This window comes from Dioscorea cayenensis, chromosome 15 (assembly GCF_009730915.1).
Source record: "Dioscorea cayenensis subsp. rotundata cultivar TDr96_F1 chromosome 15, TDr96_F1_v2_PseudoChromosome.rev07_lg8_w22 25.fasta, whole genome shotgun sequence".
NCBI classification, from domain to species: Eukaryota; Viridiplantae; Streptophyta; class Magnoliopsida; order Dioscoreales; family Dioscoreaceae; genus Dioscorea; species Dioscorea cayenensis.
This window is the reverse complement of record NC_052485.1, coordinates 17,564,990-17,584,354: the sequence shown is the minus strand read 5'-3', so window position 1 is coordinate 17,584,354 and position 19,365 is coordinate 17,564,990.

Here is a 19,365-nt window from a genome sequence, read left to right as displayed (position 1 = left end):
CCCAAGTAGAAATGGAGGTAGAAAAAACATGACAACGCCCCTTGCGTGTGACCCGCAAGTGCACGGGTTTGTCAAAGAAATAAATTCCAAGTGAGTGGGGTATCGTATCCACAGAGAGTAGGGAATAAAAAAATACCTAAATTGCTACTTAACCAAGTGAAGATGAATAATGATTGTGTTGATATAATGTGATGTAAACAGAAATAAAAGGAACAAGAATGAGAGGCACAAGTAAGTGAGAGGTAAGACAATCGATATAAGTGAGGTACTCAGACAATGCTCCTCCTAGGACTTATGCTTCAAGTGCAAGACCTACCATTATACTTCCTAATTAATGTTCAATGAGTCATGGATATCCTAAATCACACGGTCCCAAACCTAAGGTCAACCGTGACTAACCCTATAATATATCTCGGTGGAGAAATCGCACAGTCTCAACACCTCACACTGCACAAAGCTGCATGGAGTTCTATGGATTCCAAGTGATAAACCCTATTCCTATCTGTAGATCTAACCCTTTGGTCCAGGCGAAAGAGCCCTAGTAATAATTAAGCCCCAAATACTAAAGTCACTTCCACGCTTCACTCTATTACTCGCGCAACTAAGCCCAGTAGAGTTCATCCCTTAGCACTTCACTCTACTGTAACCGCAAAGAACTCTAGGAAATGCAGGTAGGATAAATTACACCGGAGGGGAAAGGAGATGCTCCCTACCTCTTGACTGACCCTCTTAACCCTCTCCAATCAAGCTTTGTCTAACCCTCATGTCGTGTCACCCATCCACAAAGATTACCAATATTGATTCTCAACCCTAGTGTCACTCTAAGGGAGAAATCATTCAATAAGCATTCAAGATTGGAACTCAATTAAAAGAATCAATTAAGGAAAGCATAATGGAAGGTCAATGAAACAATAACTTCCTAGGGTTTACAAAATCAAAGTACCCACTAGGGAGTTTAGCTCTCCATGGAGCACAATAAAATCAATAATGAAATCGAAAGTAAAGATAACTAATACATAGGAAAACCCCTTCGGTATTCGTGTTGATGGTCTTGTGGAGTAGCCTCGTCTTCTTTGAAGGTCCCCTTGTCGGGCCTAGGGCACACCTCACCCGATCGGTGCCGATGAAAGTTCCCCCAATAACCTTCTTCCAAGTGAAGCGCAGTGTCGAATCCCGAGAACCACTCCAAACACTTGCCAAAGGCCTCTCAAAATCCTAGCCGATGGCCTCTCAAAAGATGGAGAAAAGTTAGAGAGAAGGGGGAAAGAAGATCCCAAAAATTGGGCTGAATCGCGGCTTAAATAGGGCTGGAATCGGGCATCCACACACCACTGTGGAATTTCCACAGTAGCGTGGATAATTTCCACACGCCCTTGTGGATTCTCTGAAAATTTGTTTTCGGCCGGTTATGAACAATAAATACCACAGTGATTTGCTACAATACTTGGTACAATACTGTGCCAAAACACTCCCAATTCCACACTTTCATTGAGGCAACATAAACATCACACGTTTATGCCATAGATCCAGCTCCTCTTTAATCAAAAGCATCATTGGTCAAAATCTTGCTATCAATGCACAAGCGGGGATACGCAAGTGTGACTGCCTTCGTGCCCCTCCAACTCATTGTAATATCTTGAATGCATGGAGGTTGGCACACATTCACGTATCTTAAAGCCCCACTTGTGTCTTCACGTTTGTTCCTTCCAAAATTCCACAAAATAATGTATTCACGATCTACTTTTGGCTTCTTTTCTCAAAACATGGCTTCACAACCCTACATGCCGAAAAGAACACAAATACACATGTATTAGCACTTAAACCTAATAAAAGTAATGCTCATTGTAAGGAAAGAACACTTCGCATTCTTAACACATAAGCACTTATCAAAGGTGAAGATTGAAGTCATAGCCAAACTTCCCCCACCTACAAATGTGAAAGGAGTTCGTAGTTTCTTTGGGCATGCGGGCTTCTATAGGAGGTTCATCAAGGACTTTTCGAGAATCACTTAACCGTTGACAAAACTCCATGAAAAAGATGCTCCCATTGATTTTGGGAATGATTGTTTGATTGCTTTCAATTTGTTAAAAGAGAAATTAGTGCAAGCACCGATTTTGATCACACCAGATTGGAATGAACCCTTCGAGCTCATGTGTGACGTGAGTGACTACGCTATTGGAGCAGTTTTGGGGCAGAGGAAAGGTAAATAGTTCTAACCGATTTTTATGGTAGCAAGACTCTTACGAGTGCTCAAGAAAACTATACATGTACAGAAAAAGAATTGTCAGTAGTGGTGTTTGATTTTGACAAGTTTAGGGCATACCTTATCTTATCTAGGGTCATCGTATTTACCGATCACTCGGCACTCTATTATCTCATGAACAAGGCTGATGTGAAATCAAGGTTGATTCATTGGATCCTACTATTGTAAGAGTTTGATATGGAGATAAAAGATAAGAGAGGGACCGAAAATGTAGTTGTAGACCATTTGTCTCGATTGGAGGGTTGTGAAGGTCAAGAACCATCAAGCAAAGAAATTAACGATTTCTTTCCCGAGGAGCAATTGTATGCAGTCCAGAGTTCAGAATCAGAGGGTACATCATGGTTTGCGGATTTCGCAAACTACTTATCGGGGAAAGTATTTAAGCAGAGCCTCACCTTCCAACAAAAGAAGAAGTTTTTCAGTGATTTAAAGAACTACTTTTGGGATGATCCATACCTATTTCACATTTGTGCAGATCATGTGGTCTGAAGGTGTGTATCAAGAGAAGAAGTTTGGGACACTATTGCACATTGTCACTCTGGATCGGTGGAGGGGCATTCTGCTTTAAGCTGAACTACTGAAAAAGCCTTGGCTGCCAGATTTTATTAGCCAACTTTGTTTTAGAATGCACATCAGTTTGTTCTTCAATGCGACAGTTATCAAAGGGCAAGAAATTTGTCGTGACGAGATAAAATGCCTCAGAATATGATGTAGTTATGTGAGGTATTTGATGTTTAGGGTATTGATTTTGTGGGATACTTTCCGAAATCCAATGGTAATCAATATATCTTGGTGGCTGTTAACTATGATTCCAAATGGGTAGAGGTTCAAGATCTACCTACTAATGATGCTAGAACCATGGTTAAATTTCTGAAGAGGTTGTTCACTCGGTTTGGAATCCCACGAATTATCATCAGTGATCACGGTACTTATTTTTGTAACACTCAACTTGAAAAAGTGTTGAAGCGCTTAGATGACACCCTACCACAATTATCATCAGTTATCAAAGCGCTTGCTACCCCCTACCACCCGCAGACAAGTGGTCAAGTGGAAGTCACAAATAGAGAGCTCAAGAAGATCTTAATAAAGTCAGTGGAACAAGGAAATCGAGATTGGTCAGAACGCTTAGATGACACACTTTGGGCTCACCGAATGGCATATAAAACTCCGATAGGGATAACTCCCTATAATTTGGTATATGGTAAGTCATGCCATTTGCCTGTGGAGATTGAGCATAAAGCCTATCAGGCCATCAAGACCATGAACTTTGACTTAAGGAAAGCGGTCGAACAATGAATGCTTCATCTTAATGAGTTGGATGAATGGAGGATGAAGGCATACTAGAATATGAGGATTTACAAGGAAAAGATTCGGAAGTGGCATGACAAGCATATCAAGAATCCAAAAGAGTTTAAAGTTGGCTATCAAGTGTTGTTGTTCAATTCTTGCCTACGGCTATTTCCGGGGAAGCTCAAGTCTAGATGGTTTGGGCCTTATACTATAACCGAAGTATCATCCTATAGGGTCGTTGAAATCATTCATCTGGAGAAGGGTACATTTAAGGTAAACAGATACCTGCTAAAACCATACTTTGGAGGAGAGATGAGTAATGATGACAAGGAAGTATTCTTTCTCCGTGGCCACCCGTGAGGTAAGAAGATGTACGGCAAGCTTAGTGTTGTTAAACAACCGCTTCTTTGGAGGCAACCCAAGTCTTTACTGCTTTTCTAGGATTTAGTTAGTGCTTGCACGAATAAGAGCTTTAGTGTTGTTGTCTTGACATTTACATGATATTGTTGTGTTTTTTTCTTCTCATGGATTATTGGTGTTTTCGTGTGCTTAATTGTGTTCAGAGAAGTTTCTTGGTCATTTGTGCATGTTTTCCAAGATTCTCTGGTTATTTTTCTATTGTTTAGGTAGGTCCTAAATGTTTAGAAATTTTCTGCAGAGTCTGTGATTTTTTCTAAGTCATCTAAAAAGACACATGGCCATGTGCAATTTCAACATGGGCGTGTGTCTCCGTTCAGAGCTCATCCCGAGACGACACAGGGGCATGTGTCTGCCCCTGTGAATGACCTTGTGATGGTCACATGCCCGTGGGTAATTTCCACATGGGTGTGTGTTTCACTGCAGAGTTCTCAAAATCTATCCTGAGAAGACACAGGGGCATGGATAACTCTCTGAAACTCTGCAGAGAGTTCTCCTAAATCCCGAGAGCACACAGGGGCGTGTGAGTGTCCCAGTGAGTAACCCTGTGAGCATCCAAACGCTCGTGTGGAATTTTCACAAGGGTGTGTGGAACACTTCGCCAAATTTTATCAGGTGGATAGAGAAGCCACAGGGGCGTATCGGTGCCCCTGTGGGTTGGGCACACGGGCGTGGGGAATTTCCACTCGCCCTTGTTTATGTATTCAGAGACAGCCAGAGGGTATCTTGAGAGCACATAGGGGTGTGTGTCTGTCCCTTTGAGCCCTCTTGTGGAGTCACATGGGCGTGGGTAATTTCCACATGCCCGTGTGGATCTGAAGACAGTGAATGCGCGCGACTTTTCTTTATAACCCCACTTGCGCCCCTTTGTTATTTAACTCCCAAACACTCAAACAACGCCCCTCCTTACTCTTCCGATCCCTCACCGTCTATTTAGAGAGTTCTAGGGTTGTTTTCCGACCGCAATCGAAGCTTTTCATCTCCATTTCATTGGTAAGCCCTCATTCTCTTTTTCTTTCACCAATCTTGATTTATTTGGATTAAACTGGTGAATGTCTCTTGGTTTCCATGTGTAAATGGTTGGTGCATGTTTTAGAGTAAATTTAGAATTTTAGATGTATTTTTTGGATTTTTGCTTAGTAGCCGTGCGGCTTTCATGCCTCATGGGCCCACACGGGCATGTGGAATTTCCACATGGCCATGTGGATTTCTGCAGAATTAGGTTTTTAAGTAATTTGATCGATTCTCTTTCAATTCTTGCAGATATGGCTCCCAAAACAAAGAAAACGGCCTGTAAATGTCCCAGAGAGCACTCTCCTGTGCAAGAGCAGTTAGAATTTTCTATTCCAGAGCACCAGGCTCATTTTGTGCGCTTGTCCAAATTGAAGTTTGGACAGTCTCATTTCCCAAATGTGATTGCTTTGAGAAAGGTTAAGTTAGCGAACGACATGGCGGATTAGGTGGAGGAGCTCTTAGCCATGGACACCTGGCACCGGTTACTGTTTATTCAGCAATCGGTGATTTGTATGCTTACTTTAGAGGTGCTATCGTCATTTGAGTTTGATAGCTCATACAACTGTTTCTCGAGCATCGATACTATGCAGTTCAGGGCGTTTGGACAGCACTACAACATGAGCGTCAGCCAGTTCTTGGTTAAGTTAAGACTATATGATGATGTTTACACTGATACAGAGGAGTACGCACAGCTGCCTACAAACTACCCCGGTAGTTTGACACCGCAGTGTGAGCATTGTGTGGCCAGGGTCAGTATGAGCTGGGGGTGTCGAAGGCTGCATGCTTATTCCGACGGAGCTACAGATACATTCATGCCATCCTAAGCAGATCAGTGAACGGCCGAGGCAATAGCACAGGTGTACTCAGTCTGCAGGAGCTATTATATTTATAATGTATGGCATCGAGTACACCGATTCACCTTCGACACATCCTGGCAGAGTACTTACGGCATCTGGGTTAGTATGCCAGGATCAGTGTCCTCTTCTTTGGCCCCTACATTACTAGACTTATCATCAGGATGGGTTTGTTAGATGCGATCAGGGTGGCTGAGAAGACGATAGTACCCACTTTCCTTAGCATAGAGATGATTAGACTGATGGGGATGGTGCACCGGTAAAGACCGGGAGTATATGTATTAGTTACGGTCGTCCCAGAGATAGCTGAGGCTGGGGGGATGCAGCAGAGGGATCCCAGCCGATGGAGACCGAGGAACCTCCCACATCACAGGATCCACCCCAATGCATATATTTTCTCTCACTCAAGCCTATGATCGATTTGAGAGGCTCAAGAGTGTTGTGGGAGTGTTATAGGCCGAGCTAGCTGAAGTTCGCACCACATAGCCCTTGAACCACACAGAGATTATGGCGCCTCTCGACATCCTACAGCAGATTCTCGAGCGAGTCATGACCTCACCATTTGTGATGAGACCAAGGGCCCCTTAGGCATCTCCAACACCACTATCACCAGTTCTAGCAGGACCGATTGATCCACCATCATCCGTATCTCCACCAGCACCAGCAGGAGCAGATGAGACAGCAACAGACACCGACGCCCGAGGAGTCTTTATCTTTCTTTACTTTATATGTTTTCATATTTCATTTCTGCATTATATTTTAGACTTGTACTACTGATAAAGGGTTTTCCTTCTGAGTTTATCTTTTATTTTCAGTTGTCTGAAGTTGTATTTCATTTTTCATATCTTTATATACTCGAGTTTATTTTGTTTTTGTTGAGCTTCACTGAACCCCCTTGTGTATACGTGCAGATGGTCTTGTGAGTCTAGAAATTGATGATCAGTCATTGGTACGGTTAATATGACATTCACATGGTCGTGTGTGCTCCACAACCCATTGAAACTCAACTCTCAACGAGTATATCTCCATCAAACGTACCATTAGGAGTTCAGGGGAGTATTGTTTCAATTGCCCACCTCCACATATGTTTTTGATTGTTTTATATTTTACTATTCTTGCATCCGTACATTGAGGGCAATGTACATCTTAAGTGTGGGGGTTGAGTTCACATTACACATGTTTTATACTTATACTTTCATTGTTCATGCTCATGTAGCTAATGGCGGTTCACCTTAGTTGTAATGATTGTATTCTTAAGTTTAGGGGAATTTTTAACATTGAATGTTCTTATGCCCTCATTTTTACTTGAATTTGTAGGAATTTTTGCCCGATTGACACTTGTTGCACTGCTCACTATTTAGTTGTTTCTTGTTTTAATTTCTTTGAAAAAAAATGGTGTCAAGAATGGGATAAAAAAAAAGAAAAAAGTTATGTTTGTTTTGTTTGTGCATTAGGGGTGGAAAGAGCTACCACCTATGAAGTATGAAGGTACTCTCATAAGTCGGATACGAGTTATGCCCTAATAAGAGAAAGAGCTATCTCATGGGATGAGTGAAAGCTACTACCCTGGTAGAAAGAGCTACCACTTCGAAAGTGTGAAAGCCACCTTAGCGGCCGCTTAGGAAAGGGCTACCTTAGAGGATGCGTGAAGCTACTACCATCTCTTTCTTTCTTTTGTACATAAATAAATCCCTTCTACTTAGAACTTTGAGGAGTATACATTTGGTTGACTTGAGTGAGTTTACACACACTTACACAATATCGGGTTGTTATCCTTTTTTATTCAAGTTTTTAGCTAGAGCATTGATATTTCGTATTCGGTGTTGAAATTTTTCCTTACTTGTAGAATGCCTCCCTTGCATGCTTTTGGTGAACCTAAGGCTAAACACTTTCAATATTTTCTTCTGCTATGCTTCAATGTTTTATTTTTGCTTACAGAAAGGCAAAAGCTTAAGTGTGGGGGAGTTTGATAAGTGCTTGTGTATAGTAATATGAAGTATTCTTTTCTTACATTGAACATTGCTTTTCTCAGGTTTTATCGCTTATGCATGTGTATTTGTGTTCTTTTGCGCATGTAGGGTAGTGGAGACAAGTATGAAAGAAAGAAACCAAAAGTAGATGACGGATGCAATTTGTTGATGAAATCTTGGAGTGAACAAATGTGAAGACACAAGTTGTGCTTAAAGACATGTGAGTGTGTGCCAACCTCCGTTGTGCTCGAGTGAATGTGCAAATTGGAGAGGCACAAAGGTAGTCACACTCATGTGTTCCGACTTGTGCAATGCTAGCAAAATCTTCGTCAAATGTGATTTTATTGAAGACGCAACTCGATCTTTCGCATGGATGTGTGCCCATTCATGTGGTCTCTATGAAAAGTGTGGATTCAGGAGCATTTTGGCTTAGTACTATAGTAGTTTACTACAGAAAAATTACTGTAGCAAATCAATGTAGCAGTTATTGTTCACATCACACTGAAAATTCATATTTCCTGGAGATTCAGACGGCGTGTGGAAATTCCACATGCCCGTGTGGATGCCGATTCCAGTCGTATTTAAGTCGCGATTTGAGGTATTTTGAAAGATTTTTTTCCCATCTTTTCCCTAACTTTGGAGGCCCTCGCGGCTAGGGTTTGGAGAGGCTTTGGCAAGGTGTTTGGAGTGGTTCTACGGCCTTCAACACTGTGTTCCTTCGAAAAACAATTATTGGGGGAGCTTTTGTCGGCATCGATTCGGTGAGGTGTCCCCTAGGCTTGATGAGGGAACCTTTGGAGAAGAAGAGGCTACTCCATAAGACCATCGATACGGTCTACAAGGGGGTTTTACTTATGGATTACATGTTTTTTACTTTTGATTTGATTATTGATTGTACCTTGCTCCATGGAGAGCTAAACCCCTAGATGGTGCTTGGACTTGTAAACCCTAGGATGATTTTGTTTCATTGACCTTTGATTATGTTTTCTTTAATTGATGTTCTAATTGAGTTCCAATCTTGAATGCTCGTTGAAGTGATTTTCGCTTAGAGTCACACTAGGGTTGAGAACCCATCTTGGTAATCCTTGTGGATGAGTGACACACTATAAGGGTTTGACAAAGATAGGTTGGAGAGAGTTGAGAGCATGAGTCGAGAGGTAACGGAATGTCCCCTTTCCCTTTTGGTGTGATTTATCCTATCTCCATGCTCCAAGAGTTCTTTGCGGTCACATTAGAGTAAAGTGCTAAGATAAAAACTCCTCTAGGGCTTAGTTACGCAAGCAACAGAGTGAAGCATTGAAGTAATCCTTAGTGATGTGGTTTAATTGTGACTAGGGGTCTTTCACTTGGACCAAAGGGTTAGATCTAATTTAGAAAATAGGGTTTATCACTTGGATTCCCTAGAGCTTCTTGCAACCCCACAAAGTGTGAGACGTTGAGAGCATTCCTTTCCACCAGGGCATAGTGTAGGGTTAGTCACGGTTGACCTTATGTTTGGAACCGTGTGTTTAAGGATTTCCACGACTTATTAAACATCAGTTAGGAGATTTAATGACCTGTCTTGCACTTGAAGCAATAGTCCTAGGGTGAGCAATGTCGGGGTACCCCAGTTTCTATCAATTGCCTCTCCTATCATTTTATTGTGTCTCCTTCTTGTTCTTTTTATTTCTGTTTGCATCAATATTGTTCACACCACTTTGAATCACCTTCACTATAGTTAAATATCAATTCTTGTGTTTCTGACCACTATTCTCTGTTGATACGACTACCCACTCATCAGGGTACTTTATTATTTCAATAACCCGTGCACTAACGATACGCACTCGCAAGGGGTGTGTCAGATTCATACCCAATTACTTCAACTGGACATGTGATAGACTAATTTGCATGCTTGTACCGCAAGTACACACGGGTGTCGAAGTAATAAAGTACCCAATGAGTCGGGTAGTCGAATCCATAGGGAACATAAGTATTAGTAGCAACCACTTCTCAGTTATCCAGTCATAATCAAAATTTTAAGGAAATGAACTCAATCACAATAATATAAATGTAGTAAGCAAGCAGAGGAAAAGTAGAGATGAGGGAAGTCTTAATCAATAAAAATGAGGTACCCGGGCAATGTTTACCCTAGGATCCAACATGCAGTGCAAGACTTACTACGTTTTTCTAAACCGAGATAAATGAGTCGAGGTAATCCAAGAATAATCAGTCCCTGCCTCCGAGCCACCGATACTAGTCCCATAAGAGGTCCCGGTGTAGAAATAGCTCGATCTCAACACCTCACACCACATATGACCAAAATAAACTCTAGGGATACCTAAGAGTACACCCGATTCCTAAGGATAGACCTAACCCTACTTCTAAGTGAATGATCCCTAACCCCTTACAAGGTCCCAGTGGAGAAATCTCTCAATCTCATGCCTCACACCAAATATGGTTGCATAAAGCCTAGAGAATACGGAGATAGGGTGTACCAATCGGAAGGGAAAGGAGCCACTCCATTATCTCATGACTCACTCTCTCAACCCTCTTCAATCTTGGAGTTCTAACCCTAATAGAGACCTCTCTCTCACTAAGGCAAATAAATCATGCATATAAATTAATTGCAAGGAATAATACAACATGAAAGCAATGAAAAAACAAGATTGAAACTCAATTAAACTCGGTTTTAATAGAAAACACAAAAGTAAATTAATACAAAGATAAGATCCTGCAGTTCAGATGCCCAAATACCTACTAGGGTTTAGCCCTCCATGGGGCAAATTACAAAGCAAATAATAGTGCAATGAAAAGCAATGAGAACCATGGAATAAAACCCCCTTCAATTCGTGATGATGGCCTTGATGGGTTGGTCAATGCCTTGAAGAATCCCTCTCTGAAGCTAGGTCACCGAAGGCAACCTTGATGCTATGACAAAGAAAAGATCTATCAAAGTTGGTGAAGAACTCCCCCAAATTCGCTAAAGACCTCCTCAAAACCCTACCTATTTTTGCTTTCAAATGCTAGCAAAAAGTCCCTAAAAAAAGGGTAGAAGGACTATTTATAGTCAAAAACCGGGTCTATAACATGCCTCCACACAACTGTGTGAGCCTCCCACGCGACCGAGTGGAAATTTCACACTGTCGCGTGAACAGTGTTTTTTACTACAGTACTACTACATTGATTTGCTACATTGCTCTTCATAACAAGAATCCACACTCTTCTCTTGTGGCCACAGGGATGGGTACACATCCGCGTGGTAGGTTATGAGGCTTCTCATCATCTATACATCATTGGGAAGGTTCTTAACTTTTTCACACAAGTCGGGACATACGAATGTGACTACCTTTGTGCCCTTCCAACTCACAATTTGGCATGAATTCTCTTGGAAGTTGGCACACACCACCATGTACATGAGCTCCTCTTGTGTCTTGATCCTTTTGTTATACAAAAACTTCCCAAAATGTGCCTTCATAACCTATCTTTGCTTCCTTTTCTTCCTTCAAGGCATTCACAACCTAATTGCACAAAAGAACACCAAATACACTTTATGAGACATAAACCATGGTAAAAATGATGCTCAATGCATGTAAAACATATAGAGAAATATGTTTACTCAAGCACTTATCAACATGTCATGGAGAGACAATGTGGAATGAAGAACAATTTGTAGTTAATCAATTGCCACAACAAAATAATTGGTGGGATCAAGGATTTAGAAATTTTGAAGACACAGGTTCTAGCTTTGCTCCACATTATGATTTTGATGATGATGATGGTAATTATGATCATGAAAATCCATCTATAGTGCATGATGAAGACAGCCCAAGTATCCAAGAACCAAATGAATAGGCAAAACCATCTATTGATGAGGTAGTTCATAGTCCTCAATGTGATGATACAACAGATTTGTGTGACAGTTTCACTGGTTTGCTTAAAAATATCAATAAACCTCTATATGATGGATGCAAAACTTCTACACAGTTATCTTTGGTTGCAAAAATCCTTAGTATGAAGTTGAATATAGCCAGTCTGTTAATCACTTAAATGACAATGCAAGAGTGTTTAAGAACTCACTGCCTCATGAAAACACATTTCCTAAGGATTTTTATGGTTATAAAAGGTAAATACATGACTTAGGTCTACCTATGGTGAAAATTGATGCTTGTAGAAACGGATGCATATTGTTTAGGAAACGTGATGAACATGAGGAATTCTATGAGTTTTGTTAGTTGCCAATGTATTAACAAATGGAAGGGACACTTAATAACCACTTGCATAAAAGGGTTTGCGCAAACTATATTGAGGTACTTGCCATTAACTCCAAGTTTGTAGAGATTATATGCTTCAAAGGTGACTACGTTGCATATGACATGGCATGCTACTCATTAAACAAATCAAGGGGTCATGTGTCATCCTTCTGATGCAGAAGCATGGAAATATTTTTATTAAACTCTTCCCAGTTTTACTTCAGAATCTTGCAACATTCAGTTAGGTCTTTGTGCTGATGGGTTTTCCCTTCATGTTGGTCATTTATTACTACACCTTACAATCTTCCTCCAGAGTTGTGCATGAAGAGTCCTTATATGTTTTTATCTTTAATCTGTCCGGGTCCTAAAAATTTGAAGAAGAATATAGATGTCATTTTATAGCCCTTGATTGATGAGTTGAAGCATTTGTGGGAGGTTGGTGTTGAAACTTATGATATCAACGCAGGTAAAAAGTTTATCATAAGAGTCGTACTTTTGTGGACCATTAGTGATTTTCATGCATATGGAATGCTTTATGGATGGAGTATCTCTGGGTTGCTTGCGTGCCCAATATACATGAAGAAATCTAAAGATTTCTATCTACATCATGGTAAAAAAGTTAGCTACTTCGATTGTCGCAAGAAATTTTTACCTACAAATCATTCATATAGAAGGGATAAGGCAGCTTTTATTTGAGGTAGAGCAAAGATGAGTCATCCACCTCCAAGGTTAATAGGAGATGAGATTAGGAACCATGTGTCACAATATAAAACTATCATTAAGGATCCTCAAGGTACGCCCCCTCACTATGGTAACATTCACAAATGGACTAAAAAAAGTATTTTTTGGGAATTACCACATTGGAAGACTAACATGATTCGACACAATCTTGATGTCATACACATTGAAAAAATGTGTTTGATAATATTATGGACACAATATTTGATGTACCTGGAAAAACTAAGGATAATCTGAATGCACAGAAATATCTTCATATTCTCTATGATCACCCTGGAATTATTGTTTCTCTTAACAATACAGTACCTCATAAGCTAAAGGTAAAGTATACATTGACAAAAAATGAAAAAATTAAGATTTGTAGTTGGGTGAGGTGTTTAATGGCTATACCTCAAATCTTGGTTGATGTGTTGACATCAATGAATGTCGGTTGAAAAATATGAAGAGTCATGATGGTCATGTGTTCATGCAGAGGCTCATTTCGATTTCATACAGAGAAATATTACTAGATTTCATATGGTCTATGTTAACTGAAGTGAGTTTACTCTTTCATATCATATGCTTTGCACTGCTTGATTTGCAAAAGTTCATGAATTGGATAAAAATGTGGCCATATTGTTGTGTAACTTGGAAAAAAGTTTTCCTCTAGCTTATTTGATTTCATGGAGCATCTACTTATTTACTTGCCATATGAGGCTATAATTGGAGGCCCTGTTCAATATTTTTCTCATCTCTTTTAGACTTATGTGTGTATGTGTTTATCTAATCTATTTAATTATTGAAGCTGATAGATTAATTCAGATTATATATATATTATATTAGGTTTTTTTTGTGAACTAAAGAAAAAAGTGAAGAATAAAGCTCACGTAGAAGATTCAATATGTGAAGCTTACATTGTTGAAGAGATGTCATTCTTTGCAAACCATTTCTTTGAAAAAGATGTCCCATCTTACAAGAGAATGAGAGTTGGAAGAAATGAGGAGGACGTCGATAAGAACATTCCACCTTGCTCTATCTCCAGCTATCCAGGTCGAGGTGAAGGCCAAATGGTAGAAAGATGGCTATATCAAGAAGAGTTACATGCATCACATACATATATATTACAAAATTGTGAAGAAGCTCAACCAAATTACCAGTATCTTTAGTATCATATGTGATTTGTGAGTTCAAATAAGTATGCATGTTAATTAAGCATCATAACTAACACCGTTTTTTTTATAGGATGTTTGTCACATACCATCAACACTTAGATGGCACACTCATTGAAAAAATGGTTGATCGACATTTTACTAAATGGTTTATTGGTTATGTGAGTTTTCTTATATATCTTTTCCTATTGCATACTTTCTTCTTCAATTGCTTAATATATTGATATTCTTAACTTTAACTAATCTTAGTAGTATCACTTTAGGTCCAATATCCATATAATCAAGTTACTAATCAATTGTTGCTGACTCTTGCTTAGGGTCCAGATGGTCAAGTCAAAACTTGGTCAGGTCACTTTATAAATGGTTATAACTTCCACGCCCTTGGGGATGGTGAAAATAAATCCACTATGAATAGTAGTGTATGCGTCCAAAGTTCTAGTGGTGATTTTTATGACTTATTGGAAGAAATAATTCAGCTGGAGTTTCCAAGTAGTGCACTAAAATTTGTTTTTCTCTTCAAGTGTCGATGGTTTGATCCAATACATGGAAAGAAGGTTCATCACAAGTATGGTTTGGTCAATATTAATAGAAAGCAGTTTTAAACAAAGTATGGCCCCTTTATCTTAGAACATGAAATGTCCAAATTGCGTGTGTGTACCGCAAGTGCAAGGGTGTCAAAGTAATAAAATACCCCGGTGAGTGGGTAGTCGAATCCATAGGGAACGGAAGTATTAGTAGTAACCAATTCTTAGTTATCTAGTTGAAATCAATGGTTGTGATGTACTGAACTAATTGCAAGAATATTAATAAGTAAGCAAAGAAAGGATAAAGAGTGTAGGAGATCTAAATTAACAAAGATGAGATACCTGGGCAACACTCCCCCTAGGATCTAATATGAAGGTCAAGACTTACTAAATGCTTCTAAACCGAGTTTTATGAGTCGAGGTAATCCAAGAACAACTGGCCCTTGCCTCCAAGCCACCGGTACTGGTCCGCTACAAGGTCCAAGTGGAGAAATCGCTCAATCTCACGACCTCACACCCCATATGACCGTAATAAGCTCTAGGGACACCTAAGAGTGAAACCGATTCTTAAGGATAGATCTAACCCTACTTCTAAGAGAATGATCCCTAACCCTATACATGGTCCGGGTGGAGAAATCTCTTAATTCATGCCTTACTACAAATATGGTTGTATAGAGTCTAGGGAATACGAAGATACGAAACACTCATCGGAAGGGAAAGGGACACTCCACTATCTCATGACTCACCCTCTCAACCCTCTTTAACCTTGCAGTTCTAACTCTAATGGAGACTTCTTTATCATCAATGTAACAAATTATGCATATACAATCAACCACAAGGATCAATAAAACATGCAAGTCATGGTAACACAAAATTAAAACTCAAATCAACTCGGATTTAATAGAAAGCATAAAGCAAATCAATACAAAAGATAAGATCCTAGGGTTCATATCCCCAAATACCTACTAGGGTTTAGCCATCCATGGAGCAAGTTACAAAACAAAGATTAATACAACAAATAGCAATATAAACCATAGAGAAAAACCCCTTCGAATTCATGATGATGGCCTTGATGGGTCGTTCAACGTCTTAAAGAATCCTTCTCCAAAGTTAGGTTGCCAAAGGCCTCCTTGATGCTATGACAAAGGAAAGATCGATAAAAGTTGGTGAAGAACGGCCCCTAATCTTGCCAAAGACCCCCTCTAGAACCCTAGCCGCTATGCCTTTTAAGTTCTTGCAAAAAACCACGTAAAAAAGAATAGGGCAAATGGCCTATTTATAGGCATAAACCGCGATTGTCACATGCCTTCACGTGCCTGCGTGGAATTTTCATGCGTCCGCGTGAGCTGTAGGAATTTCCACATAGTCGCGTGGAATCTTCACAGGGTCGAATGAACAGTATCTCTGTTGTAGTACTACTACAGTAAATTCCTACGTTGTTTTGCTACAGTTCTTAATTACAATCCTCTTTATAAATGTGGTTCAAACACTATTCTCTTGAGGCCACATGGTTGGGCACACGTCCATGTGTTAGGCTATAAGACTTTTCTTTGTCGACTCATCATTTGAAAGGTCTTACGTTCTTCACAAAGAGAAGGAGCATAGAGATGTGACTGCCTTTGTGCCCTTCCAACTAGCAAATTTGCTTGAATCCTCTTGAAAGTTGTCACACACCTCCATGTTCATGAGCTCCTCTTGTGTCTTGATCCTTCTTGATCCTTGGATTGAACAAGAACTCTCAAAATGTATCTTTATAGTCTATCTTTGCTTCTTTTTCTCCCTTATAGGCATTCACAACCTAATTTCACAAAAGAACACCAAATACACTATATGAGACATAAACCATAGTAAAAATAATGCTCAATGCATGTAAAACATATAACAAAATATGTCTACTCAGGCACTTATCAGCACAATAGGCGATTCAAGTGTATTATTCAGAATATCCGAGTTTGAAGCAAGATAAAGTTGATTGGATTGTTTTATGTAAAACAAAAGCAAGAAGAACAATTGAGGAACAATGGCAAGAAAGGGACATCCCACCCTACCAAATGGATGAAGTTGAAGTTAGATACAATGTTACTAAATTTGATGTCCTTCCATCATTAGATGATAATTTGAATGGTATTGATCTCTTTGTTGACCTATCCGATGTGGTGGACCCTACATCTCAAGGTCGTCACCCAATTCTTGCAACTGTGATGGAAGAAGAAAAAAGATGAAACAAATGTAGACGACGACAAAGAAGAAGAAGATGTGGAGGATGAGGAAAATGACGATGAAGATGAAGATGAATTATTATTTTAGATATAATGTAAGTTACATTATTTATGAATTTAGTTTATAGCTTTGTCTTGTATTAACAAATGCATTATATTGTGTAACTTATTTTGGTGGACTGATTTGTAGTTTGCCAATGTGTATATTTTGCCTAACTTGTATTTGACATGATTCCTTGTTTTCTTTTTTCTTGCAAGGGTAGATGATGACTGCAAGAACTCTATGATTTCTTGTACATGACAATGATGACTTTAAGAACTCTTTGATTTCTTGTACATGGCAATGATGACTGCAAGAACTCTATGGCCTAGAGTCAATGGGTCTACTGGTGGGGTAATGGGAAGGGCAATAGATCCCTTAAATTTGCAGCCATCAAGCATCTCGTTTGGTTTAAGGTGTGCCAACATTTTTTAACATGTGAATGTTTATGAAAGTGCAATACTCCAGTGATTCTTATTACCTAAGACATGTCAATCGAGCTAGACTTCAATGCATGAAAGTTGAACAAACAACTAATACAGTGAGAAAGAAAATCATTTTAGAGCTAATCCTACTCCATTAATACAAAAGTTAATTACTGGTGTTTGCTTTGCATCTACTTGATCTCTAATATTGGTGTGTGCTTAGTTTTGGTGCCATTCAATTTATTTTACTCCTAAAAAATCACTAACAATCAAGTTAGTTCTTGGAAAGTACTGACTATCTCAATAACTTCTTGCAATGTTCAATATTTAAGAGATTTATTTATAGAATGCAAAGTTCTTAGGACATCAAGTACTTCCTCCTTTCGTTCTGGTTATCTAATGGTAATGTGATTTTCTTGTTTTAAGGAAATAGAGTTTTTGAAGATGTATCTATTATAAAGGTATTTCTCTGAGACTATATTCTGAAGTTTTCAATATAACTTGCATAATGGTCTTTTTACGAAATATGAGATTTGTTATTTTCTAAGTTATGTTCTGTAAATTTTTAACATCCAAGACTGATGCTTTCGAGATCCTAGTCTGCAAGATATCCTTCATCTTATTGCACTTAGCTTTATATACAATGTTTTAGCTTGGAGTGTGTCTTGCATGCCAAACTTTGGCTGAAAGCTTTAGCAACTTTATTAATAATGGTTGGCTGTCCATGATTTGTGCAAGTAGGAAAAGCATGTGCAACCTAATTCTCACCAAATTGGCGTTTCTCCTATACCATTTTTTTTATTTGAACAATGTTACAGAAAAGATATATCCGGTTATTATCGAACCAACATTATCTTCCATCTTAAAATTATGTCTAATTTGTTGTTGCTAAGCTCTTCATTCTTCCTAAAGTTAATGTGGTTTATCTCCTATAAATATTACCTAGTTCTTGTTAAATCAACCTATTTTCCCATTTCAAAATTTTAAAATCTATCAATTTTTGCACAACTGTTATTTCCCCTGATTCTATCCACAAACTGAATATCTTTAATCTCCTAAAATTCTTGTGCTTCGTTTTCATCCATTGGTCATCTATATCATTTTTTGTTTCCTTCCAGAGCATCTTATGTCTTATTCCATTGCTGACATGCAAAGTAATGTTAGTTTACAATTTGCTAATATGCATGGATAGCTTCGGGCTTTTATACGCTCTTTGACTTAATAGATTTTTCTAATCTATGTTTTTACTACTTAAATTATAATAAAGCAGACTTTCCAATTTGTTAAGAGGATCATTAATTCATTCTTCACCTAGTATGAAAGGAACTTTTGAATCTGGCTTATTTTTCCTCCTATTTTATTCTCCTCTTGAACTTTTGTTGTCATATTTTCCTTGACAACAAATGAAAGTAACAATATTTTTCATGGGATACTATTTTCAATGCTGTTTTTAAAAGATGTTACATGAAATTGCTTTTTCTGTCTTATAATTTTCTATTTTATGCTAAACATAGCATGCATGATAGCTTAGGCTTGTAAAAATCTTCAATTTTGCCCGTACTGCCATAATTTTATTTTATTATTTGCCACAAATCTCCTAATTGGCTCCTATAATAGTCTCATGATAAGTAGAGCAATGTTCCCATTGTGCTTCCTTTTCTCCTTGCTAAAGGAATTAGAAAGTACTGGAAAAATTCTGTGGCCTTCCTTTTTGTCACTAGTTCACACTACATCATTTTTGGGTTTTAGAGGCATTTAAATAGAAGGGTTTTAAAAAAACCCCTCTATAATAAAATAGAATATTTTTTTCCATGTTTTTAGAGCCGGTTTAGTTAAACCCCTCTATATTAATTTTTGTTTTAAAAAAATAATTAAAACCTCTCTCTCTCTCTCTCTCTCTCTCTCTCTCTCTCTCTCTCTCTCTCTCTCTCTCTCTCTCTCTCTCACGCTGCGCCCTAATTCCCGGATTTCTCTCGAGATGCTTGTGCGCCCTAATTCCCGGATTTCTCTCAAGAGAGCGTGTGTGCCCTAACTCCCGACAAACCTTACTCCTGCAGCCACCACGCCCCGCCGTGCCGCTAACTCTCGACAAACCCAGCATCCCAACGCAATCTCTCTCAAGAGAGCGATCCCCTTGCGACTCCGCAACCATTACCCACTTCTCCACTCGTTGCTCCGCCGAGGAGGTCTCGTTTCTCTTCTCCTCCCCCTTCTTCTTACTCTTCTCTCAAGGA